Source organism: Tupaia chinensis, unplaced genomic scaffold (assembly GCF_000334495.1).
Source record: "Tupaia chinensis unplaced genomic scaffold, TupChi_1.0 Scaffold146740_1, whole genome shotgun sequence".
Classification (NCBI taxonomy): domain Eukaryota; kingdom Metazoa; phylum Chordata; class Mammalia; order Scandentia; family Tupaiidae; genus Tupaia; species Tupaia belangeri.
In genome coordinates, this window is record NW_006206595.1 from 936,196 (window position 1) to 951,434 (window position 15,239).

Consider the following 15,239-nt stretch of genomic DNA (forward strand, 5'->3'; position numbering starts at 1 on the left):
GGAGAAGGGATTGCGGCATGACCATCCCCCCTGGGGTGTGATTTCTCGCTTTCTGTCTCTATGTCTCTGTCTGGCGAGCGCACGCGCCCTACAGTGAAAATCTCTCAAAAAAAAAATTGGAATAATAATAATAACCTAAAAAAATGAAAAGCTATTCGATGATGATGATGGGGATTTTAATGTCTTTTATTGACTGGTATGAATGGTATTCCTTCTGGAAAAAGAAATGTAATACACTATAAAGTTATATGTGATTCAATGTAATATAAACAAGATTATGATAATAAAACATTTTTTTAAAAAGTACATGAGGGAGAGATGTGGAAACATTAGAACACTCCAATTTTGCTGGTAGAAATATAAAATAAAGGACCAGCAGTTGGCATAATTGGCTATGTTGCTGGACTCCCATGTAGTCAACCACAGTTTGAGTCTTGGACCTGGTGGCTTAAACTCATGCCAGGCATGTATGTGTGCATGCCCGGGATCCTGAGAGGAGAATGGAGGAGAAGGTGATTTCTCGCTTTCTCTCTCTCTGTCTCTCTGTCTTTCTGGTGAGCACATGCGCCCTATAGCAAAAACCTCTCAAAACAAAGCAAAACAAACAAAAACAAACAACAAAAAATGATACAGACACTTTGAAAAACAGTTTGGCATTTCCTGAAAATGTTAAACCTAGAGTTATCATACAACCCAGCAGTTTTGCTCCTAGGTATATACTCAAGGTAAATTAAAACATGTATTCACATAAAAACTTATGTGAATGTTTATAGCAGCATTAATCATAATAGCTAAAAAGTAAAAACAATCCAAATGTCCATCAACTGATGATGGATAAATGTGGAATATCTATATAACAGAACCATATTTTTATTTTTTAATTGGCAATAAAAAAGGATAGAGTATTGATATGTGCTACAACATGGATGAACCTTGAGAACATTACACCAACTGAAGAAAGCCAGTTACAAAATACCACATACCATATTATTCCATTTATATGAAATGTTCGGAGTAGGTAGAGACAGAGTAGATTAGTGGTTTCTCAGGGCTAAATGTCTTGGGGGTAGATGGGGAGTGTTTGTTGATGGGTATGAATTTTCTCTTTAGGGCGATGAAAATATTATAATACTGACTGTGATGATGGTTGCATAACTCTGTGAATATAGTAAAAACCATTAAAGTGTACTTTTAAATAGGTGAATCATATGATCTGTGAATTATATCTCAATAAAGCTTTTTAATTTTTTTTTTAAAGAAAATTACACAGTGCCTGACTTTAGGGAACCTACAAGGTAATTGGAATTTTTTGTTGTTATTGTTCTCCATCGTAAAAGTGCTGGTTACTCTAGTCTCACTATGTCAAGATCCTTCTGCTTCAGCCTCTTGAGTAATTAGTACTACAGGCATGGGACAACGTGCCTGGCTTTTCTGGATGGGCCAGGAATTGAACCTAGGCTTCCCATGTGGGCTCAGCTTGCATCCAGCACATGCTACCACAGCTAGACCTTTTTTTTTTTTGATTGGTCCAGTATTTTGGAGCTTAGGATGAAAGTTGCAGGGAGATCTTAGAGGGAGAAAAGGCAGAGAACTAGAGCAAGTGAGAATCTAAGTTGCTGAGTCTTTTGAGAAGGGCGTGGGAAGTGTGTTCACTCTCCTAGCCAATGTAATTAGGTAAGTACTGTCTTCCAAACTCCAAACATGATTACCTTTTATTGAGATTTCTACTTTTGGTTGTGGAGTTTGGAACCAAGTTGGCCCAGCCATCTTTTTTGGTCCAAAAAAACACTAAATAAATATATGAAACATTGACCTGCTGTCCTCTCATCTCCCACATCTGTTTGAAGATCTGGATAATTGGTGGGTGTAGAAAAAAAGCCATGGAGAACTTGTGTTTCTCTAGAAAATGTGAAGGTGACAAGGAGCTGGAAAATGACTCGAGAAGACTGAAATCTAGGAGTAAAATGCTCTGAAAACTTCCTACTAATATATAATGGCGAGGGATTGGCAGGTGGTGTGGTGGTTAAAGGTGCTGGCTTTCCACATAGCAGAGCACAGTTCGCATCCCGGACCTGGTGGATTGCTTTCTCCCTTTCCCTTTCTGTCTCTCTCTGGTCAAATTTTAAAATAATAATAAGTAGAATTAAATAAATACATCTTTAAATATTTAACATATATGTATATACGGCAAGGTACTTGGACTTGATGACTGAGTTGACTCCTATGTGGGTTTTTTTTGGAGAGATTTTCGCTATAGGGCGTGTGTGCTCGCCAGACAGACAGAGAGACATAGAGACAGAAAGCAAGAAATCATCCCCCAGGGGGGATGGTCACGCCACAATCCCTTCTCCTCCATTCTCCTCTTGGGATCCTGGGCCTGCACACGCACATGCACCCGGCGTGAGTTTTAAGCCACCGGGTCTGGGACGCGAACCGTGGTCGACTACGTGGGAGTCCAGCGACATAGCCATTACGCTAACTGCTGGTTCCCTCCTATGTGGTTTTGATTCTAGTCTTGTTTCCTTCCTTCCTTTAAATCTAAATTTTAGTGGGAACAGCAGTTGGCAGCATAATGGCAATGTCGCTGGACTCCCATGTAGTCAACCGTGGTTCGAGTCCCGGACCCGGTGGCTTAAACTCATGCCAGGCGAGTGTGTGTGCATGCCCAAGAGTCCGAGAGGAGAATGGAGGAGAAGGGATTGCGGCATGACCATCCCCCCTGGGGGGGAGGGTGATTTCTCACTTTCTGTCTCTCTGTCTCTTTCTGGCTAATGCACGCACCCTATAGCAAAAACCTCTCCTAAATAAATAAATAAATGAAAAAATCTAAATTTTGGTAATTTGAGTACTTATCACACTCATTTGCTCTGAACAGCCCCTTAAACAGAGCCTTGCCTGACAGAAAAGAGGAATATGGGTAAGTGTGGGAGGCAGAAAAAGCTAATGAATGAATGAATAAATGAGTGAATGAATAAATTAACTCTCAAAAATAAATTAATTAATTAATTAACTTTCATCATTGGGAAACTCAGTATAATGGGAGAAACAAATATTCAGATTTAGAACTTAAGAATCAACAAGTAAGAAGACTTCTTTATTTGGAAAAGCTTTGTGAATGAAAAAATGTCAAGCTAGATTTTAAAGAAAGTTCAGAATGTACAGGGTCACAAAGAAGAAATTTCACCCCAAGCAGTCTGCTTAAAAGTAATTGAGGAAGCATTCCCTCCCATGTCACTGGGCCCCAACCACAGGAATAGTACCTGCCCCAGAGCTGGTGGACTATGACCCTTTGCCTGCATATCCTGAGTGATTTGATGTAATCAGGTGATGTCCAGGTAAAAGTCAACCAAGGGAGCAAACTAGGGGATACTACGAAGTAGTGTTCGGCTTAGGTCTTAACTAGAGCTTTTAGTGCACTGGCAGTTGCCTTTAAAGAGGTAAGCGAGGTAGAAGCCCTTACTGTTGTGTTACCTACACCAAAACAGACTTCTGTTCTGCTCTGGCCAGTACTACGCTCTGCTTCTTATCCCAACTTGCCTAATTGATACCTTGGCCGATGGTGTCATTAACAATGCTTGAATAATAGCCTGACCGGCTGATTTCAAAATGGGAGAGGTGATTAATATGTCGGAAATCCAGCTGGGGGCAGCAGGGAAGAGGATGTTCCAAGACATAAATATGGGGGAGAAGTCCTTCTGTTCCCCTCAGTGCCTATCCACTGTCTTCAGCAGCAGGGAAGAACTTGGGGACAGGAGTCTGGTTTCCAGCTCCTTGGCTTGCTGATCTCTTATTTCTCTTCCCCACCTCCCCCAACAGCACACGTTCTGACACCTACAAGCTCGTTACATGATGATGACCTATATTTTTATCTTTTTTATGAGCATCAAACACACACCGTCTTGCAAGCACATGTGTTTTTCTCCTATTGACGTGTGAGTGCCTTTGATGGTAATTTATTGTAGGGTTGAGCAGCCAGGTCTTAATTGTACCCTAAAATTGCTTACCATTTTGATGCCTCCAAACCATCCTAAAATGTACCTTTTTCCTACAGAAGGGTGTGGGACAATCCTTTTTTTACTGTCTTCTATGGTGGAATGTGGAGCTTACAGAAAACGAGAGATTTCCCAGCTGAGTTTCAGGGACGCCTTGGTCCCCAGCTTCTAATTGCAGTTGGGCTGTGTGAATGTTTTGTCCTACTCAGCAAAACTAAATTCAGTTTTTCTTCCAGTTTAAGGTCAACATGGTTGTTCAGAATAGTCTGAACATTAGAAGACTATTCTAGCATTCACAGTTTTTAGGACGTTTTCATGTGGCCACTTACATCTGTGAATCTAGACAGGATTAGAACTGAAAATGTTATGCGTTAACCTAGGGGGTCTAGGCTATGACAGGAAGTTAGCCTAGTGCACCAGGCCTTTTGAAGTTATTTTGCAAGAATCTCTATTTCCACATCTGACCACTCCCTTCCCTGGCTTACATCGAATTTAACATCCCGTACAAGATATGCAGGGAAAACAGAGAAGGAGGAGAATGGGGAGTAGAATTTTGAGACTATGAGGGGTCTTCAAAAAGTTCATGAGAAAAAAAAAGTATATTATGAAAACAATAAGCATGAATTTAAAAAAAATTGTAACAAACTCCTACTTTAATTCCATTTTTTTATATGAATTTACTGATTTCTCTCTGAAAATGTTTAACCCAAGCAGAACTTAGTTTTTGGTTATAATTTGAATTGGAGCCTAAGAGCCTCCTTTTCCTGGGCCTTACTTTGTCACTCAGTGCAACAGAGAGCATCATACCCTAGGACACTCATATTCATTACAGGGCCATGAGTCAATGTTCCAGAACAACCAGGAATATAAGCCATGTCTCATGAAAATATAAGGGGAAAGGGGAGACTGAAATTCCTACCTCTCTTTCTGGAGAGGCCAGGAGTAGTGTCCAGTGTTGACCCCGGCTGTTGTGCTGGAAACTGGTCTACCCATGGACTGAGTCCTTGTTAGTTGTGCAGACTATCCATTCCAGCTGAGTTCATTTGCTCTGTCTCCCACACATGACATTCATCACATTTGCTTGCTCATACTTGCCTCCAAACATTTATACAGGCAGTTTCCTCCTCCCCCAACCCTAGGTACTGTTTCTCTGTCCTCCCTGTTCAACCTTGTCCATTTCCTCTTTCTATACCTGGTTCTAAACTCCTTTCCACCAGAAAACATCCTTAATTAACCCTACCTAGCTCCGAGGACTCCATCATTTCATAGTTCCTCAGCACTGTGTTATGGTACTTATCTCCGTGTCATGATCTGCCTATGTCCACGAAGGGATGTTGTGCATCCATTTGAATGAGTCTCCTGTATAAGAGAAAAACTGTTACCATCATCCTCTTAAATAGGTGAAAATCTCCCTTCTGTTAAGGACCTTCTCAAGAGGGAGACTTTATACTCTTCCTTGGTCCCCCATTTTTATGTCTGTAGTGGTGGAGTTGCATAGATGCAGATAAACCTTATAAAGATAGTAGCTTCTATGATGGAGTCCATATGAAATCCCATTTTCCTTATAATGACTAGAATATTATTGGTTCTCAAACTTTAGAAGGCGAGTCGGTTATCTGGAAATTCCAAAGTTTGACATATCTGTCTTAACTACCTTGTTCTCCATTACTCAGAGAATAAACTCCAAACTCTGTTGCTTGGTTCTCAGAGCCTTCCCCAGTTGACACTATCTAAATTTATATCTACACCCTTTTACATGACCTAGACTGCGGTCTCAGGGTCTTCTTGTGCTCCTTGAACTTGTTCTAATCCCTTCTGCCTCCAGGCCTGTGCATGTGTTCTTTCTGTTTGGAAAGCCATTCCTTTCCTCCTCAACCTGTTACAGGCCGACCTTTCATTTAAAGCCCAGCTAAAAATATTCTCCAAGAACACTTCCTAGGTCACTCAAGGAAGTGACATTTTTTTCTGTCTTTTCCCCAGCTACAGTGTCATGTTATCTGAGCCTCTATTATAGCACTGTTTTGTACTAGAATAATTTATATATCCATCTCTTTTACTAGTTTGTAGGCTCAAAGGTGGAGATTGTATTTTTTAAGCTGTATATCCTTTTATATACTGGGCTCAGCATCATCCTTTGCACAGAGGTGCTCAAGAAATATAAGTTAATTTGAATAACGGAGCCAGCATTTTATATATTTATTTTGTTCTTACAGTTGTTTCTCTAGCCATATCACCATTTTGCTCTGTTCAAACCAGTCTTTAGACAGAGTGTCTATGATAAGACCGGAATATCTAAAATAATGTAAGTTGGACTACAGGTGGAACTGGTTTGAAAGTAGATTCAATGAAACTTAAAATAGATTTAGCCTTGGAAAGTTCTGAACTGGTTCAAGATTAGCTTTCCTTCTTGGCAAAGGGCATTTAAAAGGCTATCTGTGCATGTCCGCTTTGGCAGAAACCAGGATCAAGGGAGAGGCAGCAGGTGAAGATAAGAAGAAACTGATTTCTAGGAATGGGATCAGTTTGAGAATTTTGTTTGTCATCAAAGAGGGCAATGTATTTGCCTAAAGATAATCATTTCACTCTTACTACTAGGCTTGTTGCTCTCTGTTGTAACACTGTCACTGACAGCACGTTTTTTGTCAGGTGCCTGAGGAGGAGCTGACATCTCTGGTCCCGTTTGCTTCCTGGTTGGAGGTGAAGAAAGGAAAACTTTTATTTTTTTTTAACTTTCAAAATATTTGTTATAATTTTGTTTGTGACCCTATACCAACAGTGTGGTTTCAAATATTTTTGAGAAAATATTTACACGTCAACTACTCAAACTGTTGAAAAGAAAACACCCAACACACAATTCACATATGAACATTTTCAATGCAGTTCTGCCTACCAAGTATTCTGTGGTTTACCACCTGTAGCAAAAATCAGTCTCTTTTTCTTCCTTCAAAGTCTTCCTTGGGACCAGCAGGTGGCATGGTGGTTAAGGCAGTGGGCACTCCCACATGGCAGACCACAGTTCAAGTCCTAGACCTGGCAGCTGACTTTCTCACTTTCTCTCTCTCTCTCTCATCAAGTTAAAATAAATGAATGAATTTTAAAAAAAAGTCTTCCAAAAGGTAATCCTCTGGTTATGGCTGCTCTTTTGCAATCTCTTTTTTGTTTTGCTTTTTAATCATTTATTGATTTGTTTTTACATTTTCCCAGAAACATTTACGTTACATATCAAAAAAAATTTTGCTCATACTCCATAGTTCTTGACAGTTAATAAACAACTTTTAAAATTTCAAAACTGGATTTTAAAGATAATGTTTGAAATATTTGTTATAATTTTGTTTTTGACTCTAACAAGAGACAGTATGGTTTTAAATACTTTTTGAGAAAATATTTACATGTCAACTACTCAAACTGTTGAAAAGCAAACACCCAGCACACAATTCACACAAAAACCTTCTCAGGAAAGGAAAACTTTTGACTGCGTATACTCCATATACTTAAGAAAATGTCTGGTCTGGTCTATTACCTAGTTCTCCTCCTCCAGAAAGTCTTCTCCAACTCACTTCCAGAAATGTTCTTATTCCTCATCCTCTTCTGCTTTGATGGCTGGACTTCTGCCCAGATCTAATCATGTTCCTGTTTCTCTATGTCTTGTTTTCCATCAGACAAGGAACTTCCTCATACTGATGTTACTTTTCTTAACTCAACCCACCCCCCATGGCTCTGGTTCCTTCCCCCATTGACTGACTTTCTCTTGCTTGGAAAGCCAGTCAACTTTAGCAGCTGACAATATAGAGAGATTTAGAACCTATTTACTCTCTTGAGCCTTTCCTTCCCTTTCAGTCCTTCCATAAATACTGAGCATCTACTAGGTACTAGGCACTGCTCTAAATTACTGTGCTTCTCCCTCGTATAAAGTTTATACTTGATGCTCTTTCTGAGTTGAGAGTTTAAATATTGGTTTGATATTGGCAATTACTTAATCAAATGTTCCCAAACAGTGTCAAAAGTGTGGAAATCTGATGGAGTGCAGAATTTCTCTTCTCAATAGTCATTATCCCCATTCTTGGCATTGCTATTCATCGTTGGCTTATCTCTCAGAACTTTGTACAGAAGTTTTGTTTCTCATTCTGTAATGAGGAGTTAGTCCATCTTAAACATAACTTTACCATTTACTGAAGAACCCTAAAGTGGAGTAGGGAGACTAGATAATCAAATCTCCCACCATCCTATTAACACACACATACACATTCAGGCTTATGCAATTAGATACTGTTGACACTAAATGGTTAAATAAAACTGAAGCAAAGAAATAATCTCAATTAGTTGGAGTTAATAAGAGAAGATTCTTTGGAGGAAAATGTTTTGAGCTGGGTTTCATTGGTAGGCTGTGGGAGGTAGAGACCGTGAAAATGACATTCTAGGGAATAAGAGACATTGTCCGAGCAGAGGCGTAAATGTGAGAATGACTTGGGCCATGGAGTTAGTGAATATGTAATCTTTGTTGAAACACAGGGTCTAAGTAGGAGACGTTAAAAGAAATAGGTTTGTTCAGAGATTAGGGTGGAATTGGTGGAGGACCTAGGTGACCAGCCTAGAATATGTCTTCCCTATTTTAGGCTGGCCACATGACTTAGTGATTAAAGCTGGAGCCCACATAGCCAACTGTGGGATACTGGCCCTGGCATCTGAGAAACCCCTGACTGGGTGTTGTGAAGGGATTGTGACATAATTATGTCCCGTCAAGAGGTGCTCTCTCTCTAGTCAATGCATACATTCTCTGGCAATTAAAAAAAAGATTAAGAAAAAAGAAAATTTTAATAAAGGTAAAATTTTTTTCTTTCCCTTAATGTTTGAGAAAAAGAAATTAAGAATTTTGGGACTGACTACAATCTGGTTAAAGTGCTCTACCAACACGAAGTAAAGAACAAAGATAAATTATAATGTAAGCCTAATGTCTGGATTTTTCTAAAATACTGTTTAAATTTCAGCTGCAATTATTTATACAAAGAGGCTCCACACTTAATTTTGCATGCTTCTATTCTGAATCATAGAATATTAACCTATGGAAATTAACTGACAGAGCCACATGCTTCTTGTACTTTTCAGTCTGCCCATTTTCCCGTATAACAAGGTTTCATAGTAAAGCAAAGAAACTTCTACACCTGATATCTGTCTGTTGATTTTATCGTTCTGGAGTGAGCATGCTTAGAAGGAGAAAAACAAAAAAAAAACAAAAAAACACCTAAAAACAGACTCTGGATTTTCTCGGCCTGATATAGGAAGGTCTTCTAAGACTGGGTTATGCTAACTGACCATGGGGGTGGAGAATTCTGGGTCTGCACCCTCAAATTTTATGATCATTTCATCTTGAACCATGCTGGATTTTTTTCTGAAGCAGAAGGAAGGGGTGGTAAATGTCCAAAGAATGTTTGAATATCAGTGAGCACAGGGATCAGCAGTTAGCATAATGGCTATGTCGCTGGACTCCCATGTAGCCGACTGCGGTTCGCGTCCTGGACCCGGTGACTTAAAATTCATGCCGGGTGCGTGTGCATGTGTGCCCAAGATCCTGAGAGGAGAATGGAGGAGAAGGGATTGTGGCGTGGCCATCCCCCCTGGGGGGATGATTTCTCGCTTTCTGTCTCTCTGTCTGTCTGGCAAGCGCACGTGCCCTATAGCAAAAACCTCTCAAAAAAAAAAAATATATATATATGAGTGAGCAGAGAAAGCACTGTAATGTATCTACCTCCACTCTTTGGCACATTTAGATATGGAAGACAAAAAAAAAAAAACAAGATAGGAATTCAATTTTGAATTTACCAAAGTTCTTTACCAAAGAACTTTCCCACAAAATGTGTTGTTGAGCTGATTGAAGGAAATTGTGTAATTCTTCTTATCTGAGGAGCTAGAAGAACAGGGTCACTTCTCACGTGCTTGCATGACTTTGGAGGCCATGGAATAAATGAGAAGACCCCTCCAAAGCTCTGTCTTCAGGCTTAAGGATCAGTGATTTCAGAATAGGACAGAGAGAGAGGAAATTGGGGTTACTCGAATCCTTCTCTTAGACCTCCCCTGTGGCTACATGCCCTTCTGCTTCCTCAAAAATGTTTCAGAGATGGGAGGATTTGAGGAAATTAAGATAAAATGCACTCAACCTAGGTATGCAAATGGAATTTTGTGACCCATTTTAACCTGATTTTCATATCTAGATGAGTAATCAAAGGTGACTACTATTCATATTGACTTCAGGTCAACTCTTTATTCCCAATTGGTGGATCATCCACTTTGTAGATGTTCACAGACTTCATACCTCCACTGCCGTGGATTTGACAGAAACACTGAGTCAGAAAGAACATCAGGGACAGGCACAGATGGCACATTTATATCTGTGTGTGATTGACTTTGTGCAGGTATCCAAAGGTAAAGCAAAATAAATTGATTGACTGTTTCTTTTTTCTTTGTAACACCAATTGCATTTTGTGCATCTGTTTGTTGGGGGCCTCTGTCACTCGACAGTAAGCCCCATGTAAGACTCATATCAATTCAGTGCACCTTTGTATACTCACCACTTAGCAGAGGTCTTGACACATGGTTAGCACTCAGCAAATGAAACAGTGACGAGTGCCTCTGCCCTCACCCACTGACTTGAATAATGAGAATTACCTCCTCTTCAGGAGCCGGGAGGGTGCTATACTGTGCTGCACTATGCTATACTATGGCGGTCAGCGATGTGCCTCTGAACCTGTGATCTAATCTCCCCAGATGAGGTAGGCAGCCATACGGTAGATTCCTTGTTGACCATCTTCTTCCCATCACTGGTAGCATCTATCATAATACCTGGGGAGGCCAGGGAGTGATGCAGGGCTGGTGATGGGAGGAGGTGAGTCCTGGCTTTCAGAATAGACATCTTACTCCAGCTGCAGTTGTCCCAGATGTGGTAGGGTTCCCAGTCACTGATTTGCCGGGCACAGTTGGGGGTTGGTAGCATGAGTCAGAGAGGAATGTGAAGCTGGTTATTTGGGAGTTTCACTCTGTGGGGAGAAGCCAGCTCCCTATGCCCATCAGTTCTCTAATGGCATCTTCAGGGGCAGAACCTACAAACAATTACTTAAAGATGGCAGACTGAGTACCGACACTCTTTTGAACCCGTAAGGATGCTGTCAGGAGAAGAATGTGAATAGATTTTAACAGGCCAAGGATAATTCATAGACCAGAGAAGTATCAGAAAGTATTTCAATAGAAAAGAAGTTTGAGAAATCCTCTTATCCATATGTCTGCCTTCATCCTAGATAAATAAAAGTGAAGGACCAGCAGTTACCGTAATGGCTATGTCGCTGGACTCCCATGTAGTCCATCGCGATTTGAGTCCTGGACCCAGTGGCTTAAACTCACGCCGGGCGCTTGTGCATGCGTGCCCAAGATCCCAAGAGGAGAATGAGGGAGAAGGTATTGCAGCATGGCCATCCCCCTGGGGAGTGATTTCTTGCTTTCTGTCTCTCTGTCTCTCTCCGTCTTTCTGGTGAGTGCACGCACCCTACAGCAAAAACCTCTCCGAAAAAAAAAAAAAAGTGAGAACACTCAGTTGTTAAATCTGGCCTAATCTAGCCTAAACATGGGGGCCATGACCAGGGCAGTGGATGTTCAGTGTAAATTCTCCAAGCCACTATTTCTCATTCCTCTGGTAGGAGCAGTGAACATACCCGGGACCCTCACCTCTACCTCGCTCACTTTTCTACTCTTCATAAAGTGCATGGTGCTGATAAATGGTGGGCAGGTGCAGAGAGGCCCTCATTCTTAGATCATACCAGAGGGGACCTATGAATCTTGTAAATATGATGACATCGGCAATGACAGACTCTTCAGCCGCCTTGTAGTCTGTAATTGACGCCAGGAATTCAGCACACGCTCAGACACACCCAGCCTTCACCGTGGGTTCCCAGAAGCAAGTTCTTGCATAGCCACTAGGCTGGGAGGACCCTCACTTAACCAACCCTTCCTGACAAGCTCTGAGGCTTCAGAGCTGAACCCTAAATTCGCCAACCTAACAATAACTTTTATCCCTGTCTCTGTTTCCATTTCTGGTGTTGAAGTTGTTCTTGCTAGTTGTTCTAGTGGTTCAACTCTCCAGTGAAAGAGATCCAAATTCCATGGCAACATCACGGTAAATTATTTCATTTTAGTTTAACTGAAATCTTTTTTTGGTATAATTAATCTCAAATTGATCAAGCCAGAAAGCTTCTACACTGCTCTGAAGCCCTAGGCAAATATGTTGGGGATTTTTCCTGTTGTTCTCCACCTCTCTCCATAATGAGATGCTTTGTTTCCATGAACCAGCCCTGATCCAGACTTCTAGACTCTATGACATGATATTTCATCCCTCCCTCTGCCTCCAGGCAGGACTGAACTGAACTCATCCCAGACTGAAGAGTGTCTCTTTCATACCTTGCTTCAAGATCTCCTAAACCTTTGGCCTCTTTCGGTTAAAAGTGCACAGCTGGTTGCCCTTGTTGTCTAATCTTAATTTCCTTTGACAATTCTGTTGGGTCGTTGGGAAAGTCATGATGCATTTTTGCATAGACAAACATGAAAGATATGTCTTGACTTTCCCAATGACCTAGTAGTTCATTTCTTTTCGTTGTGGAGAGGAAGATCCACATCCCTCTTACACCTTTCCAGCTAGAGGGGTTTTGCTTCTTTAATAACGCTTCTCAAATGTTAGTTTGGTCCTTTATCTTCCTTATGTCAGGAGAAGAAAATTCATGTTATTTGAAATATGCCTCATTACCTGAGAATTTCAACCTGAGCTAGAATTACATATTTTTGTCACTTTGGTTATTGTGCCCTACCCCTAACATAGCTCATCTTTTCTTCAGGCTGAAACTTCAAATGCCAGTTTTCTCTATCTGGGATACCTTTCCCTCTCTCATTATCCCCGACCTTCCATTACATAAAAATCCTGTTGCATTCTCCCTCTCTAAATGGCCTTGCCTAACTCTGCATTCCCTCTATATTCCCAATCCTTCTGAATTCTTCCAGCAACAACGTAAACAACTTCACTCAGTGTCTTTGCTTCACCATCCTCAATTAGGAAGTACAGATGAGAAAAGTTCTGAGGGGCATGCAAAATTGAACCAGCAGCATAGTGTAGTCCAATGTGTAACAATAGAAGTCAAGAACCGGGGCGTTCTAGTGTGAGTCTGTAACTGTGGGCAATTCAGTTTAATTATTTGAACAAAGAAGTATTGAATCAGGCCATCTCTAAGAATTCTTCAACTTGAAAAATGTCGTGAACTTGGGATTTTCTCTCTTTTTTGGTCTCTTCCAATATTAGAACAGAACTCTACAAGTAGAAAAGCATACGAGAAAAGGAATGCATTAAAAGACACAGACGAGGGGTCAGCAGGTGACATGGTGGTTGAGGGTGCTGGACTCCCACATGGCTGACCACGGTTTGAGTCCCGGACTTGGCAGTTTGCTTTCTCACTCACTCTCTCTCTCTCTCTCTCTCTCTCTCACACACACACACACACACACACACACACACACACACACTGTCCCTCTCTGGTCGAATTAAAATGAATAAATAAATAAATGGATAAATAAAAAGTTAAAATAATTCTTTAAAAACAAAACAAAAATACAGTTGACAGGGGAAAAACTCTATTTGATATGGCAATGTTGGTAAGAATGATTAGGAATTTGTGGCAAGGATGGGAGAGGACTCCTGTACCTCCTTACCTCTTGCCATCTTAAAAAAATTGCAGTGATATATTTTAATGGGTGGAGATGTGGCTACAGCTTGAGCCTGGCATCTCTGCACAGTGGCCACAGGCATATGCTAGGACATTCTTGTTCGATTGTAGAGAAGTTAGCTTACCTATATTTAAGTCATTGAAGAAAGACCCTACATGAAGTTCTTACTCATCTGTTTCTTAGAAATTCCCAAGTTCTGTGTGAATAGAAAAAAAAGACTATTTCTAGCTGGAGCCAAAGAGTCTTCATTTTCTAAATGGAACTTAGGTTTCTTCTATAATTTATTGGTTATTATGCTTTGTAACAATCCCTGTAAAATAAAATGCCATAAAAGTAGTAATTTATAAAGTTTATAAAGTTAATGTGGACTCCTGCGTGTGTGTGTGTGTGTGTGTGTGTGTGTGTGTGTGTGTTTGGGTATGTGATTCATGTCATTACCACTCTGGACTAGAGGACACTTAGGGAAATGTCATACTGACCACGCCACTTACCCTACTGAGAGAGACTCATATTATTTTAAACAGCTGGATAACTTATATTTTTTAATAAGAGGAATCCCTGAAGAGCTAGAGGAGAGATAAGATGGAAAGGCTAGTATTTATTGAATACCTACTGTATGTTAGATGTTATAAAAGACTTCATATACCACATATGCCCAAATATAAGGTAGATTTTATCTTCCAAAATAATTTCTCAAAAAAGAGAAAGGTGCTTTATATTTTAATCTTTACAAAGTCTCATAGGATACTTTCTCAGTTGTTTTGGGGAATGATACATACGTCTGCAAAAAATTTTTAAAAAAATACCCAAAATAACCAAATGTCACAGTGCTGGTTTGGATTGCTTATAAAGGCCACTTGATGGAACCTATTTTAAGAAAAAATAGTATGGCCCAACCATAGTGGTTCAGGCATTGGGGTGCCACTGCATGATACTGGAGCCATGTAAGAAAGCCAGAGGTTTAGATTTTGGGTCATCCTGAACATGCTGGGCATGCCTGCTGGTTTGCCTGTGATCCTGGCTGGCTGGAGAGCTGTGGGGAGGATTGTGGCATGATAGGAGACTTGTTGAGTTGTTTTCTTCCCCCCCACCACCCCTTTCTCCCACCCTTGTGAAATAAATAAATTGTTTTTTCTTTTTTTAAAGAAGCAGATGTCAATGTGTCAGGATGGGCTGGCACATTGAATCAACTTTCTTGCTGAAAACAACTAAAAAGGCTGGATAAAATATTTAAAACACCTTAAAAGCATCAAAGAGCTGACAAGATAGTAAGGAAATACCAGGCCAAAATACACTGAAAAGTGAATATTCAAAGGATAAGTGAAATAAAAAGACTACTCTTAACCAGAAGGTATTTGCTGATAAAAGCAAACTTGAACTCTGGTTTCGATGGTGATCTCAGAAATTAAAACTTAGGGCTGGCTCAGAGTGAGGACTCTAACAGGAGACTCTCCCCACATAATATGGAAAAATCAAAAGTTACACGCTTAGGATAAG